Below are 12,385 nucleotides of genomic sequence, written 5' to 3'. Positions count from 1 at the left end.
TACAAATGTTTCTTTGTGGAATTGTTTATTCTATAATTGTTGTCGTTTTCTTTTTTTTGTTTGTTTGTTGTTTCAACAATATTTGCATGTTTTGTTTGTGATATACAATAGTTAATGGAAGATTAAAAAAAAAAAAAACATAAAGTTCAAAGCAGCAGTTGTTTAAAGCTAATGACTGGGAATGGGTAGTGTTTTATGTGAAAGTTATCTTCTTTTAATAAGTTTATCATTATTTATGTACGAAATTGGAAAATTTATAAAATATGTATTATTATGATAATTTAAATAGTTATATTATTGTTTTATTCTTTGCTAATTGTGAATTATAACTAATATTAAATTATATGTTAATTGCATCGTAGCGTATGAGTATTATATAATTAAGGAAATTTCACTCTTGACACCTATACGTATGAGTTATATTAAAACTCTAGCAATCCTTGAGTAAATTTTTTGGATTTTATTTTAAAAATCTTAATAAATTTGTGAGAACAACTTGTATATGAACTTTTTGTTGAGGAAAGGACTAACTAACTAACTAGCTAAATAACTAACTAACGAACCAACCAACAAACCAACTAACTAACTAACTAACTAACTAACTAACTAACGAACCAACTAACTAACGAACTAACTAACTAACTAACTAACTAACTAACTAACTAACTAACTAACTAACTAAATAACTAACTAACTAACTAACTAACGAACTAACGAACTAACGAACTAACTAACTAACGAACCAACCAACCAACCAACTAACTAACTAACTAACTAACTAACTAACTAACTAACTAACTAACTAACTAACTAACTAACTCACTCACTAATTAACTAACTACCTAACTAACTAACTAACTAACTAACTAACTAACTAACTAACTAACTAACTAACTAACTAACTAACTAACTAACTAACTAACTAACTAACTAACTAACTAACTAACTAACTAACTAACTAACTACCTACCTAACTAACTAACTAACTAACTAACTAACTAACTAACTAACTAACTAACTAACTAACTAACTAACTAACTAATTAACTAACTAGGCAGCTAGCTAACTAACTAAGTTACTAGCTAACTAACTACCTACATAACTAACTCACTAACTAATTAACAGATATTGCTGTTCCATCTTTATATATGAGTGGTGCAAATATTCAGGAATCAGAAACTCTTGATGTTCTGGGCGTGAAAACTCAGTACAATGCCCGCTGGTCTAAACACATTTTTCAAGTGTCGGTTTTTTGAAACGGTGTAAGACATACTTCACTCCATCTTCACTCCTTCCTCCTGTTTACACCACTTATATACCCACCGAAAATGGAATACAACTCTCATGTATGGGCCCGAACTTCGAAGTCTATTTTGGAGTTACTCGAAAGCGTACATGAGAGGGCGAAGGTACTTATCGGTGACAGTAGGGTATCCAACTCTATTGATTCAGTGGAGCACCATCGCAACGTGGTGTGTATTTCTCTGTTTTATCGATACGACAATGGAATGTGCTCCTTTGATATTAGGGAACTTGTTTCTGAGACCCGTATATCCGTAGCACACGTCTTTCTTCAAGAACACATACACTAGTCCCTCTATCCTCCTTCCCACAATCTTTCTTTATTTTCTTAGTTCCAAGACAATGCTTTCCATAAGTGGAGGTCATCTCCTGAGGGCTGGTCCAATTAAAAAAACTAACTCGCTAGGATTGGCTGGTAGAAGCATGTATATTTCACCAAATCGGAAGAAATGCACCTCCATTTATGAAAGATAAATGTTTGCTTTGCATGTTCAGAGTCATAGTTTCATGCGATTTTTTGCTTAGTTCTATCTTTCTCGAATAGCTGAAAGTGCCATAAAAAGTGCTGCAGAGTTTCTCTGTCCTCTCAACATGCTCTACATTTGTCTAAATCCTCACCTCCAGTTTTGTAATCTACATCTATGCTTGTAATACTGTTTGTCCACTGAGAATATGTATTAGCATACCAATCTTAGACTTGCTCATTTTGAGGATATTTCTCGTTTTGCTGTTATCACGGTCATCTTCATCTTTTGACATTTTAACCACCGCTTCATAATTCCAAGTAGGTCCTGTGGGAATTTCTGTCCCATATTTCTTTTTAAACTTTCTTTGTGGCGAATAGTTTTGCGTTCGTCTGATTAACTACTTTGAGCTCTCTTTTCGTTAAAGCCCGCCTTATTCTGAGTGGCATGTTACCTATATGCATAATGTAAAACTTTAACTCTGGGAGAGTATTCAGTTTGAGCTTTCTTACAAAAAAATAAGGTCTTCGATATAACTTTAGCACCAGATATTGCTCCAATTGCCTAATGGCTGTCAGTTAATATGTTCGGACCTGTTGTCGCCATATTTGTTTTAATAAAATTTACATATTCTGCAATTGGACTTGCGTCTGGCAGGCGTTGTTGTGATTAGGTAAACAGTGATACATTTCAGTTTCTGGGTCTTTAATATAGAAACTAGGATCACTTTGTTCCAAAATTTAGAGAATTCTGTGTAGCAACTGATTCTTGTGGCTATTTGTTCTTATATTCCGCTTGATCAAGATATTCATTTGTATGGTATAGCTCTCTCTCTCTTTCTTTCCATGTATATCAGCTGCAACAATTTGATGCCCAAGCGTACGTTAAAGAAAATTTAGTCCTTTGAGGAAACGATCTTTTGTTAAAGTTAGAATTAGTGATTGGATCATCATGATTGTAATTGTGTAAAATACGATCTTCGATATAACTTTATCACCAGATATGGCGTAGCTCTCTCTCTCTCTCTGCATGTATATCAGCTGCAACCATTTGATGCCCAAGCGAACGTTCAAGAAAATTGAGTCTTTTGAGGGAACGATCTTTTGTAAAAGTTAGAATTAGTGATTGGATCGTTCTCTATTTGATCCAAATGAAATGCTTTGCTGTTATGATCTCTACAAAGTAATTATAGTGATTGTAATATATAATTTATTTTCATTTCAAGAAAATTATCTTAATTTCTATTAAATCAATAATTAATTACTTTTTCTTCTGAAATTATTAAACTGTCAATTGCAATTATCATTTAATATGATTTCATATTAAGAATTTGAAAAAAGTGAAAGTATTATACAGAAGTTAATACAGATTAAGCCAAATCCAATAACACCTACATTTTAATTGCACTATTTTTATTTACAAAAAAATTAAATAAATACCCACTAATTAATTATCATATTAATATATATTTTTCAACAAATGACATCATTCACACACATGTTTAAATAGAAACTTAATTAAAACTGTCCACAAATGTCAATATTAATTTTTCAATATTTGTGTGTGTATGTGTGTGTGTTTTTTTTAGAATCAACACATTTCAACACTGTCCATAAACAATGCACAAACAAACATTAAATAAATGACTAAATTTTTTTATTATTATTTAAAAAAAAAAAATGACAAAAACTATAAAAACAGCTTTCGGTCATAAAATTCATAATTATTAAATTATACAGAAAAGTCGTAAAAATTTAACAATAAAAAAATATCAAATTATACAAGTATTTGGCTGTTTAGTGGTGTTTCTTTTAATGGCATGTTTTAAATCAACAATACAATTAACAAGTTTTTTTTTTTTTTGTGTAAACAATAAACACAAAAAAGGAACATTTTATATAAAAATTTGGTTCAATAAACATAAAGCAAAGATGATTTTTAATGTTATAATTTTTATCTTTTGATATGAATTTTATGACATTTTGAAGAGTTCATTAGTTTAGTTATAAAAGGTTTTTTTTTTTGGAAGTGAATGTAATTTTTTTGTTTCAAAAAAAAAAAAATGATTTCTCTATTAAGTTATTAAAACACGATTCCGTAAGGTGTCATTAGCCCTAGAAAGTTAAAAGTTTTGGTATTGATAGTTTTATTAATTTTAAGCAAATTTTCCTTTTTTTTAAGAAAATTAATTTTAAATGTTTTTGTTTGTTGAAAATTTTTGCACAATTTCTCGAGTGTAGCGTCATCACTGTACACCGAGTGGAAACAAAACATACACGCCTGATATTAAATGGACAACAGAGTGTTTACGATTTGACAATAAAAGCTTATCATTTAGACAACGGATGTGCGAAAAGTTTTGATTTCGACAACGAATTGTTATATAGTGTTGTAGTACTTATACTTTGGCAATGGATGTAACTTAAAAATTATAAGCACTTTGGTGACAATTTGGTACCAGGCGTGTAAAGTATTTTCTCCTCAATATAGACATCAGCTTGATCTCTTTGTATTAATTCAAAAAAAGAAACGAGTGGTTACTGTTCAAATCAATTTTTGATACGAATAAAGGATTTTGTTTTACTGACTGACTAACTTCCCCCCGGGGGCATGTTACCTTGGCGAGACCTCCGTCTGACCGGGACAGAAAAATTGGTTGTTTCAGTCTACTGTTTGGCTTAGTCCTTACATAGATTGGCAGAGGTCAGACCAGAGTACCGCATAATCTGCTACTACGGGTGGCCAGTTGCCCGCAGGACTATGTCCTGGCTAGTCAGTTGGTTGATGTTCCTTCGGGATCCACGTAGTGGCTGTGGTTTAAACCCAAATTCGCGGGAAGAGTAAGTGGTGGTTAAAAGACTGATGCATGATAATAGTCAATATTTCGGGATAAGTTTGGTGCTGTTGCCGAAAATCAACAGATACCCCACAGAGGAGTGACTGTGGGACTAAGCGTTGGAAATGTTCCTTCCTTGTCCAGATATGTTCAGAGTATACTCTGTTCATATCAGACTTGCCACAGCGTGTCACTGTGAGTAAGAACAATGTCTACGGCATATTGATGGATCGTGCTTCGGTCCACCGGTTACGTCTCTAGGTGCTGTTGCCGAATCAACAGAGCCATAGTAGTGTGGTTGTCTTTCAACGTGACTACTTTGGCAGGTGCTCACGTTAAAACTCTCGACAGTCTGACTAACTAACTAAGTAACTAACTAACTAACTAACTAACTAACTAACTAACTAACTAACTAACTAACTAACTAACTAACTAACTAACTAACTAACTAACTAACTAACTAACTAACTAACTAACTAACTAACTAACTGACTAACTAACTAACTAACTAACTAACTAATTTCACGCCAAATTGGTCATTGCAAGACAGAGGTTTTTGCAAACTTAATGCATCCATAATCTTGGGAATAGGGATGAGTCTAAAGTTTTATACGTTGAGCGACACATGGCTCTCCCCTCGATAGATATTTTCAGGCATATTTTTGGTTCTTACGTCGAGCAAACATGTCACTATGACCTGCAGATTCGCCAACAGCACCTAGAGACATACATCACTAGTAAAGCAGTACCCATTCGTATATAATGACCTTGTAACAAGGTATATAATAACTTCCAAAGTTATAGTAACCCAATAATTGACGCCACAGGTTGTGTGACGATATATATAGTTGAAATGACATCATCACCGAGATTTTTTCTCGTATCCAGTAAGGAGTTATTTCTGAAATTTCACCAATTTTCATCATTCTCAGGTCATAAAGGAAAAATCTATGGAATGACCGGCAACCACCAAGGACAACCTGACAATTTCCCAATAAATATAGGAACCCTACTGCGCAAATAGTAAATTATTCTCAACGATTTTAGGAATTTAGCATAAATTGCCTTCTCATATCATACAATGACATCTGAGCTCCGAAAAAAGAATCCAGATATATTTATATGACATTGAATATATTAGTCCTAAAATCAACATTCTCTTCTCTCCGCGACTATGAATTTAATCCAAAATCACTAATTGAATCCCGAAGGAACCTCACCAATTACCAGCCAAGACAAATCTTGCGGGAAACTGGCCACCGTAATGTAAGATCAGATGATTCTCTAATACCATGACAAATCATTTCAAGGAAAAAATCCAGAAAAAGTTATTCATCACCAATTTGTTATACAGGCAGACTAGTTGTACTGGTAGCAACACTATGTATGGATGAATGGAGATTTGATAACAATAACATGTCTCTGTGGAGATCATTTTAAGTTCCGACTTTAATTATCTCCAATATCCATACTATATACTTAATTGTACATGGAAGTTTAATAATAACTGCTATATCTTCCATACGTCAGTCACGCAACCTAATAGAAGAGTTTCGTTTAGATTTGGTCTCTTAAGTTTATCATTGATTTGGGTTATCTTTGATTCGTTCATCACATTATTCGAAGAAAAGTTTTAAAGCTTTTCGAATGATTTCATCCTTTACACTACTTCCACTGTGATCGTTCGAAAAGTTTGTGAAGAGTTTTCCTTTGATACTGAATCTATCGTGTTACCAACTTGATTTCGAATAGATTGCTAAGAGTTTTCTCAAGATACTGAATCTGTCGTGATAACCAAATTTTATCTTAGATGGAACTTGAACGATTTATTCAATGCATTGGATTTGAATTTGAAAAAATTTTTAAATTTTTTTAACGCGGAATATTTTCCAACTAGTTTTCGACTTTTTCCAAAGTATTTTGAACATCCGTTCTTTTTAGAAACTTCTGTCAATGGGGTGGATTTGATCGATATGATCGGCATCGTATTATCAAGCCTCGCATTGTCATGATATCGCGGTGATCTATACCCAAATTTGTGTTTTTGCAATCAGTGGAAATAGAGATGCTAACAGTTCCTCTAGTCTCGTGATCTGATAAAAGAACTAAATCTATACGGAACCACTGGAACGTAGGTCATAATCAATGCATTCGAAAAAGACAGTAATTTTCAGTAACATTAACGCTATTTCGACTTTCTTCACGAACATCGTAGACAATCGTCTCTTTAGTGTCCCCTTTGTAAGCGAGAGAGTGGACACAGGAAAACAAATTTATGTTTTTAGCTGTCTCTTCGTAATCTATGATAGACTCTTGGTAGGACAAGCATATGCTATCCGGGTTCACGTATTCCTTATTCATTCTGACTATAGACTCCTTTGATAACGGTATGTCACTATATTTCGCTTAATTTTTTCTATTTTTCCCAAAATTCTCTATTCATAGCAAGATTAATTTATAAAATATTCAAACAAAAAAATCAATTTCCCGCTATATGTTCATACGTATGTATGTATGTGTGAGCACATATAAGTTTAAAACATATTAAATATATTATTTCACTTGACATTCCTGTTGACATTTGTCTAAATTTTCTACTAGATGTTTTATTTGTATGTTCTACGCTTATGTATGTACTCTGTATAATGTTTATGATGATGATGGTGGTGGTACTGTCAACCATCCTGCTGCTAGCCTGTCTCAGTGCCACTATATTCACAAGCATGCAAAACTGTGTGGCATGAAAAATTATGAATGCATGCAAACAAAAAAAGGGCAACAACAGCTGTCATATAATAAAATTTCGCGAATTACAAATAACTGCAACATTTCATAAATGCAGATGAATGAATGTGTTATTTATGTATACATATGTATGTGTGTGGATATATGAAAATTACACATGCATAAAAAATAAATATAAATAAACAAATAAATAAATGTAAATATGTTTGCCATGTATTTATACATATACACATGTATGTATACATACATATATGCACATACATTTGATTGTTTGTAGTAAATGTGTCTGTGTCTGTGTAGTAGTAAAGTGCACTTTGGTACATGAATAAATATAAATTGTTGCATAGTTTCACACACATATGATTATTTATATGTTAAATGTACAAAGGCATGGTTCTTGCCACCATAATCATCATCAACAATATCGTCGTCGTCACCATCATCATCACCATCTAATGTTAAAAGACAAGTGACAGCAACAACAGCAATGATAACATACAGTGGTTGAAAAAAGAGCAAAATTTGTTAAAAATTTTAAAGTTTATTTTTATTAGATTGAAATTTAAAGCTTTATTCCAGATCTCCATTTGTAATTCGATTCTTTAAGGAAAATGTACAGTTTATGGTCTTCCTACTAGATCATGGTCTGCACATATTCTTGAATACTGATCAGTCAATAGTTCTGATTTTAGACCAATCTTTAGTCCTGACTTTAGACCACTTTATAGTGTATATTCTTGAGTATGGATCAGTCTATAGTCTTGTCTAAAGACTAGTCATTAGTCTTGTCTATAGACTAGTTTTTAGTATCGTCTATAGACTAGTCTATAGTCTTGTCTATAGACTAGTCTATAGACTTGCCTATAGACTAGTCTATAGTCCTGTCTATAGACTAATCTATGGTATTCTCTATAGACTAGTCAATAGTCTTGTCTATAGATAAGTCTATAGTCTTGTCTATATACTAGTCAAGTTTATAGACTAGTCTATAGTCTTGTCTATATACTAGTCAAGTTTATAGACTAGCCTATAGTCTTGTCTATAGACTAGTCTTTACTCTTGTCTATAGACTAGTCTATAGTCTTGTCTATACACTAGTCTATAGTCTTATCTATATACTAGTCTATAGTATTGTCTATATACTAGTCTATAGTATTGTCTATATACTAGTCTATAGTATTGTCTATAGACTAGTTTCTAGTCTAGTCTATAGACTAGTCTATAGTCTTGTCTATGGACTAGTCTTTACTCTTGTCTATAGACTAGTCTAAAGTCTTGTCTATAGACTAAGTAGTCTATAGTATTGTCTATAGACTAGTCTATAGTCTTTTCTATAGTCTAGTCTATAGTCTTTTCTATAGACTAGTCTATAGTCTTTTCTATAGACTAGTCTATAGTTTTTCTATAGACTAGTCTATAGTTTTTCTATAGACTACTCTCTAGTCTAGTCTATATACTAGTCTATAGTTTTGTCTATAAACTAGTCTATAGTCTTGTCTATAGACTAGTCTATAGTCTTGTCTATACACTGGTCAATAGTCCTGTCTTGTCTGTAGACTAGTCAATAGTCTTGTCTTGTCTATAGACTAGTCAGTAGTCTTTTCTATAGACTAGTCTATAGTTTTGTCTATAGACTAGTCTCTAGTCTAGTCTATATACTAGTCTATAGTTTTGTCTATAGACTAGTCTATAGTCTTGTCTATAGACTAGTCTATAGTCTTGTCTATACACTAGTCAATAGTCCTGTCTTGTCTGTAGACTAGTCAATAGTCTTGTCTTGTCTATAGACTAGTCAATAGTCTTGTCTTTTCTATAGACTAGACTTTAGTCTTGTCTATAGATTAGTCTATAGTCTTGACAATAGACTAGCCTATAGTGTTGTCAATAGACTAGTATATAGTCTTGTCAAAAGACTAGTCTATAGTTTTGTCAATAGACTAGTCTATAGTCTTGTGTATAGACTATTATATAGTCTAGTCAATAGACTAGTCTATAGTCTTGTCAAGAGACTAGTCTATAGACCTTCTTAAATATAAGATTATCTTTTCCAACAAGGGAACGGCAAGTATCTTAAGAATGCCGAGCAAAACCGAGCTTGTAGTATACACTAGGAAAGTACTGAATAATAACTCCTACCGTATAATCCTTAACAAAGTTCTAAGGAAAATATCAATACTTATAAAACGAGCGCTGAGAACAACATTAACTAAATCTCTATTCGAAATGCTAAATTGGATTCCATTCGATTTGTTAGCCAGAAAACGGACACTGCCTTCAGACTCAATACAGTAGATGCATGGACACATAGGCCTTACGGTCAAGCAAGTATTTCGATATATACGATCGGTTCTAATTAAGGAGGTGACATTTTCATCCCTGAATTAGAGATTTAAATATACTTAGTCTACTACTGGCTGAACAATAAGCAATAAAAAGATCAGCAAATTGTTCTACAGAGTATCAAATAGAGATATTCAAATTTGTACCGATAATCAAGCTGCTATCAAATCCCTGATCGGTGTATAAGCTACATCTAAAGAAACTAGTCCATGACATCCTTTAATAGGATGGCAAGACATTCAACAATCGTTCTCAAATGGTTACGGAGACGCGGGGATTTGATTGTCAACTGTATAGCTGACGAATTAGCAAAAGTAGGAGCCTCAATATCTGACAGGAGGACAGATCTCTATAGCTGAATGTCTTGTATCTGCAAACGTACGTCATATCTTCTATATCTTCATATCAGAAATCTTGTTGCTGTTATCACAGTTTATGATTTATTTGGAAACCAAACATGAAGGCTTATTGTACCACACAGTGACTTCTGTAGAAGCTTTCGGGAAGAAACCATCCAACATCTCCTCTGCCACTGCTCGGTGCTAGTAGACTTTCTATTCGAATTTCTTAGAAAACGACTATTTGACGATTTATCAGATCTATCTAGGATTTATCAGATCTATCACACAGTGACTTCTGTAGAAGCTTTCGGGAAGAAACCATCCAATATCTGCTCTACCACTGCTCGGCGCTAGCAGACTTTCTATTCGAATTTCTTAGAAAACGACTATTTGACGATTTATCAGATCTATCTAGGAAAAGACTGGAGAATATTAACGCAATTGATTTTAAGACCACCAAGGCACTTACTTCTTCGAATTTTATCTAAACTACTCTAAGAACTATACTCCCAACTTTATCTACACTTCTTTTATGACCTAACCCTATAACTATCCATTGTTTTCTCTCTCTCCGATTTCATTATATTTACAGGTATCAGGGACCCAAGTGTGCGACTTTTGCAGCCAGAACACCATACCATAGTCTTGACCAGTCTGTAGTCTTGTATATAGAATACTATAGTAGTGTAGACTGGTCTAAAGTCTATATCCTTGACTATGGAAAGGATATATATTCGACTATGGAAACATCTATAGTCTTAAGTAATAAAAATCTATATCTTGATTACTGATCGTTTATATTCTTGACCATAGCCCAGTCTATTGTTTTTATAGTCTTCATTATAGAACAACAATCTATATTCTTCCCACAGACAAGTCCATACCCTTAACGATAGTCCATTCATATAGGCTTGACTATAGACACTATTAAAACTTCTTATACCCACAGTCCACACAGAGATATGACAAAAACTTGCAACAGAAGCTAACAGTAGTTGCAGCAAACATACATTTTTTTTTTAATTTTTGCTGTGACAACAGTTGCTGTTGTCACATACAAAACTGAAAGCATAGCTACATGTATACTTGCAACATGTAGATGTGGATTTTGTATGTAACGAACACACATATACAGACATTAAACAGTCATACGTTTTTACACATTTTCTTGCAGGCATTTGCAAAAAAAAGAGCTACATATTTGCAACACTCATATGTACACACACTTACAAACATATATAGGAATCTTGTTGTTACTTTACATGGAGGCATGTGAAATTCGTTTTATGCAAATGAATTACAATTATGATAAACGTCACCAGTTGTCCGGAAGTTGCAACTAGTAAATTGACAGTACCACTAGAATGACAGCATGGGAGACAGTGTTATGTATACAACAGCAGTTTTTTTAAATTTTTCTGTAATTTTTTTCAGTTTGACTCCTTTAAAAAACAAAAAAAAAAACATATTTTATACAAACTCTAGAAAAAACGGGCAATTTTATTTTGTTGTTTCACAGTTTTGCTAGTTTAACACTGTCATGTGAAGTGCAAACACAGTTTTTTTTTTCGCTAAAAGACAAATTAAATGCAGTTTTTTATGTTGTTGTTTAATTCAGCTTACTAAATGTACAAGCGAATTTAAATGCAAACACAAACGTCAAAAGAACGTCAGAGTGAGAGAAGGAGGGAGAGAGAGAGCGGAAAGTAGGTAGAATAACGCGTTCTTGGTAATTACATGTTACTTTATTTGCTGCACTTAATATAATTAATGATCTTGTTTTTGCTGTTGTTTAATTAAATAAAATTGTCAGTTTAACAGCCAACGGCTACAATAAATTGATTACATTGACAAACGGAAATTGATAATTTACATTTAATGTTTTAATGTCATTATGTTGAAATATTTTAATGTGTGGAGATTTTTACGATTGCCAGCAATTACAAAATGCCATACCTTAGTTTTTTTCTTCCACTTGATGGAAGTTGTATTAAGTGATGTGAAAAATGTATAATATTCAATTTTTTTCTGCAAGTTGATAACTATGTAATAAAATCAGTAGCGGATTTCTGCAACTAGTTAAAAAAACATAACACAGTAGATAATGATAAGGTATTAAAATGGTGTGCTAAACGTTGAGGAGTGGTCTAGAAAGAAACTTTGGAAAGTAATGAAAGGCAAGGTACGAATGTTGAATTTGCTAGAATCTCCAGTGCATTTGTATTTCTGGTTCAGTTCTAGTTCAATTTTTGTTCAGTTCTAGTTCAGTTCTAGTTCAGTTCTAGTTCAGTTCTAGTTCAGTTCTAGATCAGTTCTAGTTCAGTTCTAGTTCAGTTCTAGTTCAGTTCTAGTTCAGT

Source organism: Lucilia cuprina, chromosome 2 (assembly GCF_022045245.1).
Source record: "Lucilia cuprina isolate Lc7/37 chromosome 2, ASM2204524v1, whole genome shotgun sequence".
NCBI lineage: Eukaryota > Metazoa > Arthropoda > Insecta > Diptera > Calliphoridae > Lucilia > Lucilia cuprina.
This window is presented reverse-complemented; position numbering follows the sequence as displayed.